This window comes from Spodoptera frugiperda, chromosome 21 (genome assembly GCF_023101765.2).
Source record: "Spodoptera frugiperda isolate SF20-4 chromosome 21, AGI-APGP_CSIRO_Sfru_2.0, whole genome shotgun sequence".
Lineage (NCBI taxonomy): Eukaryota > Metazoa > Arthropoda > Insecta > Lepidoptera > Noctuidae > Spodoptera > Spodoptera frugiperda.
The window spans coordinates 930,701-937,864 of record NC_064232.1 but is presented as its reverse complement, the minus strand read 5'-3'; the positions used below and the strand labels follow the sequence as shown (position 1 = coordinate 937,864).

Here is a 7,164-nt window from a genome sequence, read left to right as displayed (position 1 = left end):
GTTATAAGTCTCTTGTAATAGGGAGTGAACCTATTACCATATACCGGGCACATTTCCAGACTCCGTGCTACTACTGAGAAATTTTTGAAAATCCGGAATAAGCCCAATAATACTTTGACCGACCCGGGAATCGTATTTTTGAATGTGGTTTCTAGTTCGATTCCCGATAAAAAACTTGTGACATTAGGTTGCTCTTGCATATTTTTCTCTTGTTTTTTTTTAGTTTAAGATTGTTGATATTTTTGACTATGACTTAAAAGTAACTGCTTCACATAAAGATCATAGGTTCGATTCTCAGAGAAACTGCACCCATTTTTCATTACTTAATTATCTTATATTTATTTTTCAAAAATATAACAGTACCTTACCGAACACCAAACTACCACTTTCGAAATCAAAACTCCCAATAACCACTTTACCCGACTCGAACATCGAACTTAAACACGCTCGTTCGGCAGCCTTGCGACCACTCAATCAACGGGCATTCAATATTTATTTTAATAATAAATTCTTTGACTCTTGAGTAAATGTTATTTCATTCATAGAAAGAGAAATAAAAATTGAATTGAAAAAGTACAAGTAAGCACAGAACTGTTTTAAAGCTTTATAGTCACGCCTTTTATCCCCGAAGGGGTAGGCAGAGGTGCATATTACAGCACGTAATGCCGCTATACAATGTACACCCACTTTTCACCATTTGTGTTATAAGTCCCATGTAATAGGAGGTGAGCCTATTGCCATACTCGTATACTGGGCACAATTCCAGACTCCGTGCTACCACTGAGAAATTTTCGAAAAACCCAGTAATACTTTTGGGACTGCATCAATTAAACTATTAATAAGTTTCTTTTAAAATATAAAGAAATAAAATAGTCTGTCAGTCTGTCCGTCAGTGAAGCTAGGTGCTCGTTCCAAAGTGTAGCTTCGAATGGAGAAGAACGAGTAAGAAACTCCATTCGTTACTCTTTTAAAAAATATATGTTTACAATTTCTCTGATAATTATGTGATTAAATCTCGTTACAAAGTAAATAAACAATTTAACCTATGCTGATGATGATGTAACATAAATACTCCATTCTCCTGGACAGATCTGAACAAAAAGTACAGAGATAGACGGAGTTGCGGACAACGTAAAAGGTTACCGGGGCTGCAGCACAAAGCAGGAGTAGGAACGGTGTGGTTTTTAGTCAGTAAGAGTATGACACTCCCTCTCGCCTCGCCCAAGGCGGGAGAAGTCATCGGATGATTTTCCCCCCTTAAAAAAAGAAGGGTACAAAGATAGATTAGATAGATTATAGAAAAAAATTGCACATTTATGCTACTTTTAAGAATTTATAGGGCCCTTAACACATTGAACGCCGTGGTGGTCACCGGTGTCCGACGTTAGCGGAGGATTTGCCTTCACCAGTTTTCTATTGGCAGTCAGACTTAATAATGTAAAGGAATCATGAATCGTACCTTTACAAAGAGAAAATAAATAAAAAAAAACAAAACACATTCATCAAAAACATTCAACAAAATTTTGATTTCCAACACCTGGTCTTTTTGGCATACCTACCATAAAGTTTAATTTAAAAATTTTAAAAAGTACCTTACTACGCATAACCAAGTAATTAATATTCGCATAATTCACTGCAGCGCGGTAATAATGCGAAAATAAGATACCTACATAATTAATCAAAATAATAATTATATTATTATTAAAAATACTGCAATTTTTTTATTATTAATGTCCATCAAAGTGAATCATTAATAACGGTCAAAGACTACAATAAGACGCCATGTTGCTTTTTATTTTTTCGCGCCAAATGTAATTATATCAATGGATTGGGATACGCGGCCATGATTGATGAACAAAGCTTGGTGCACACGCGATAGCTAATTTTGGCAAAATACGCAACGCAAAATATTTTGGACTAGCTACTTCCGCGCGGTTTCACCCGCTCTGCTTGGCTCCTATTGGTCATAGCGTGATGTTTTATAGCCTATAGCCTTCCTCGATAAATGCACTATTCAACACAAAAAGAATTATTCAAATCGGACCAGCAGTTCCTGAGATTAGCGCGTTCAAACAAACAAACAATCAAACAAACAAACAATCAAACAAACAAACTCTTCGGCTTTATAATATTAGTATATTTTGGATAAATCACTAACTCACGCACTCAGAGTCATTTAATGGTTACTTAATCCAGTCCTTAGCAATCGTTCTCCATACAAAATCGTTACTAAAGAATAGTTTAAGTAAGCATTAAATGACTCTGAGTGTGGCAGTAAGTACTTTGCCTCGACAGTCGAGTGATTGCAAGTGAAACTCCCGGACAAGGAGTCTGCAAAGGGACTGCGAACAACGTGGCAGGTTACCGGGGCTCCGGCTCGAAAAGCAGGAGAAGGAACGGGGTGGTTTTTAGTCAGTAAGAGTCTGACACTGCCTCTCGCCTCGCTCAAAGCGGGAGAAGTCATTGGATGACTTTCCCTCCTCAAAAAAGGGGGTCTCTGGTTGGATGGATTGGATTCCCGGATCGGGCAAAGTATTACTGGGTTTTTTCGGGTTTTCGAAAAAAAATCTCAGTAGTAGCACGGAGCCTGGAATTGGGTCCAGTATATTTTTTTGGGACTAGCCCGCCACAACCTCCCATACCGCTGCAACTCCTGTGCGTGCACCAGGATCTACAGTAGATACAAACATGAAAACAACGGAACATTGAAGTCTGGCGCGTCCCAGGGAAATGAATGATTGTCTTGGATCGCGCAACAAATAAATCAGAAGATGTTATTAGAGGAGAAGAAAAAGAAAACGATAGTTTCCACTGTGTGTGCAGTATATGGCAATAGGTACACCCTCTATTACATGGGACTTATAACACAAATGGTGAAAAGTGGGTGTACATTGTGTAGCGGTATTACGTGCCCCATTTTCCCCCTTAAAAAAAAACTGCTGCGCAACATCGCCGCGTCTGCGCACGTTGCTCATGATGAAGAGTCCCTCTGTGACTCGAAACTAGTAGAGCTTTTCTCCATTAATTATACGTGAGTAAACCGTGATTTTTAGTTAACACCATTATGAACAAAGCCTAAGTTCCCAGGTGTAAGATTCATCACGCCTGTTGATAATTTGACACCAGCAGAGCGCTTCGAAATTGGGAACGTAATGAGTCGTCTCTTAATGACGACATTCTTTCATAATCATAGTAGTCTTGTTCATATATCTATATTTTTTATAAAATATATTAATGTATAAAGCTGAAAAGTTTATTTGCGTGTTTGTTTGAATGTTTGTCGAAACGTCAAAAACGATATTTTCCATGAACTTTGTATGAAATACTCTATTGTCATAATAGAGTATTTGAGCCATCAGATTTTTGACGTCAAATAGCAGACTTATTTCTAGAAATTTTGCTAGAAAAAATCGAAAATTAAGTAGTTCATCAAATTTTTGAATATTTTATTGTATAGAAAAGTTGTAATAATTTATTGTCGACCTAGGATACTACCCAATTAGACGGATTACTTACTTATAAAAAGTTTACAATTGCATACCACTTGCAAACAAAAATATTTTTTTTTTAAGAGGGGAATATCATCCAATGACTTCTCCCGCCTTGGGCGATGCGAGAGGGAGTGTCAAACTCTTACTGACTAAACACCACCCCGTTCCTACTCCTGCTTTTCGAGCCGGAGTAGGAGCATCTGCCCTACTGAGCCCCATCTGTGGTGGTCTGATGGCCCTTTATGCCGTAAGCATGGGCCTGGTTTCTGGTCGGGCGGCGAGCTACCCTTGCTCGCCGTTTACAGACCCGTACTTACGGTGGCCGGAGCTAAATAAATAAATATACATGTGCTACTAATTTCTCATGATAAACATCTGAACAACGATCCCTTACTGACGTTGTTTTTTTTTTGACATTTCCGAAATGAATAATGTTGAAGCGCGGGCTCTATGTATGAGCTACCTCTGTGGAATGTCGGTAAAGATTAGTAAAGGTTTTTGTAAAGTTAAAACTATTGGTTGTTGGTTAAAGTTGTATTGAAGTTCACACAGTAGATAAGTGTGGGAGAGCCATGCTTCGGCACGAATGGGCCGGCTCGACCGGAGTGATACCACGGCCGAGCAGAATACCGACGTGAAACAACGCTTGCGTTGTGTTTCGTTGTGTGAGTGAGGTTACTGGAAGCCCAATTACCTACCTTCTCAATCTTCGCAATCCCCGATTCCCCAACAACCCTTAAATTCCTAACCCCCAAAAAGCCAGCAACGCACTTGCAACGCCTATGGTGTTTCGGGTATCCATGGGCGGCGGCGATTGCTTACCATCAGGTGATCCGTCTCGATTACCGGGTCAATTCATAAAAAATGCGGGTTTGCGATTTCAAACTTATAATTAGAAATTGTAAGCCCAGATTTGATGTTTAATTTTGTCTATGAGTTCCAGTTCATCCGTGATCATGGCGCGTGCCAAAATATCGGAAACACATAGACATAAATAAACATGGTAAATATACCGTCTCAAGTTCTAATGTTAGTGTTAGTGACCATGTCAGTTTAAAATATAATAAAATCTTAACACTTTTGTAGCTAACAGTACAAATCGAAGATTTTTATTTATTTAATCTGTGAATGACTCACACTAAAGTAACTTGTGTCAATAAGTAAATGTTACTATCACGCTAACTCCGTTAGGGGGACGGCAGATGGCAAGCCTATGTCACTCTAGCTCCTCCCGCGCTGTTTCCCCCGCTACTCGGCTCCTATATATACAACGTGTAACAAAATACCCATATACATCAAGAAGCACTGAAGAATACAGGTTGAATAGAATCTCTACACAAAGTTTCAGCTCAAAATACGTTTAAAAAAAATTGGTACCAAATACTTGGTGTCGCATGGTTCTTGATTTTAAATCATACAATCGTATCACAACACTACAGGGGTCACTCGCTAATATTACGAAACATTTCTTCTGTAAATCTGATCGCCTAGTACCTATCTCACAAATTTTAATTCGCGTGAAAAAAAAAACTTTGAAAATTCATATTTTCGTTCCATGAAAACATGAGTTTAAAAAACCCTTCCCGTATCGTTTGTTATGTTATCTAGAAACCGTGCACTTGTTACACTTGTTACACCGTGTTACTTTGTTACACCGTGTATATCGAAGCGTGATGTTTTACCCGCGCGTACGGCGCGTCGTGTCCCGCGCGCGCCTCAAAGAACCATCAGACCACCACAGATGGGGCCCAGTAGGGCTGATGCCTGATCCGGAGCTGCGGACTACCTAGCGGGTTTACCGGGGCTCCGGCTCAAAAAGCAGGAGTAAGAACAGGGTGGTTTTTAGTCAGTAAGAGTCTGACACTGTTTCGAGTGTCCATGTGCGGCGGCGATTGCTTACCATTAGGTGATCCGTCTGCTCGTTTGCCGCCGTATTCCATAAAAAAAAACATAGATTTTTCTACTAACTAGAAAACCAAATGACGTCACGGCTTCTTTGATAGAAATGGGTAGACAGAACTGTAAAAAAAACAGTACTTTTCGGCATAAATAACTGAATGATGAGTCCCATATAATAGAAAGTAACCTTAACTTTGCTACTACTGAGAATAAAAAAAAAAACTTTTATGCAAGACTTTTACGATGACAGTTTGGAAAATGACTCATTTCGTACACAAAACAAAAGACGTCCCTTTTTACATCAGCCGGGATGTGAATGCGGACCGCTACAGTCGTAAAACCTTAACGGCTCTCTGTAGAACAAGGTGTAATTGTTTGTATATTTGTTTGTTTGTAAAGATTATAATTAAAGTATTGTTTGTGTAAATAGGAGAAAAATTATTGTGTTGTTAACTTAACATTGTTTGAAAACGTCTTGGGTTCGAATACCGCTATAGTACAACTGTAAATATTAGAGCTGCGGACTACCTAGCGGGTTTACTTTGGCTCCGGCTCGAAAAGCAGGAGTAGAAACGGGGTGGTGTTTAGTCAGTAAGAGTCTGACACGCCTCGCCTCGCTTAAGGCGGGAGATGTCATTGGATGATTTTAAACCTTAAAAAAAATGTTAATATTATACTGTAGGAACTATCCTAGATAATTTTGAGGGAGAATCATCCAATGACTTCTCACGCTTTGGGTAAGGCGAGTTGGATAGTCAGACTCTTACTGACTAAACACCACCCCGTTCCTACTCCTGCTTCGAGCCGGAGCCCCGGTAAACCCGCTAGGTCTTCTAAATATCCTAAACTATAAAATACTAGCAAACTCGGCGAACTCCGTTTCGCCACCAATGATTTTCCCTGTTTTCCTGCTTTTCTCTTATTTTTTTCCTGAATTTTCTTTGCTATAAACCTCACGGAGCTCGAGACCTTTCCAACGAATGCAAAACCGTGCAAATCGGTTCGTGCGTTCTGGAGTTATAGCGTCAGGAAGGAAAACCCGACTTATTTTTAACCCCCGACGCAAAAAGAGGGGTGTTATAAGTTTGTTATACAATAGATTTAAATCAATCTTAATGGAAACACTGTGGATCGAAAAAAAAATACAAATATGTATTGTAAACTATATATTATAGCTTCTGCCAGCGGCTTCGCCCGCATTCCCGTGGGATAAAGAGTATCCTATCACCCAAATCAGCTCATACCCTGTCTGTATACCAAATTCCATCAAAATCTGTTCAGTAGTTTCAGCGTGTTTGGCGGACAAACATCCAAACAAACAAACTTTCACATTTTAAATATTAATGTAATAAAAAGGTAATGCCTTATTATTACTGAAAATTAAAAATGGTCTGAAAAAAACTACACTACTTTGCCTAACCCGAGAATCAAACCCTAGACACCTTGCTAAGTAACCACTAACACTCACTGCACCAACGAGGAAATACACATTCTATCAAAAAATCGCTTCAACACTGAAAATCGCTCCCGCTAATCGCTCGCTCGTGCCCAGCGTGCTACCTTACAATAGTGTCCTCTTTTAAAGCATTCTTTCATTTTGTCGTTTATCATAATATAGCAGTTATCTATACGGAACCCCTCCGGCTTTGTGACTCATCCGTTTTAGGGGTCCGTGAGAGTATTTTAAAAACCTTTGGAGAGTTACGTAATTAATAATGTAATTTTAACGAAAGTCGAAACGTCAGCCTTTCTAACTGCCTCGTTGGTCCAGTGT

General features: G+C 39.3%; 1 long non-coding RNA gene across 1 annotated transcript in view; it reads left to right on the top strand.

The window, feature by feature from the left end:
- Nucleotides 1-7,164, top strand: part of LOC126912042 (uncharacterized) — a 186,540-nt gene that overhangs the window by 132,044 nt on the left and 47,332 nt on the right. The window lies entirely within an intron of this gene.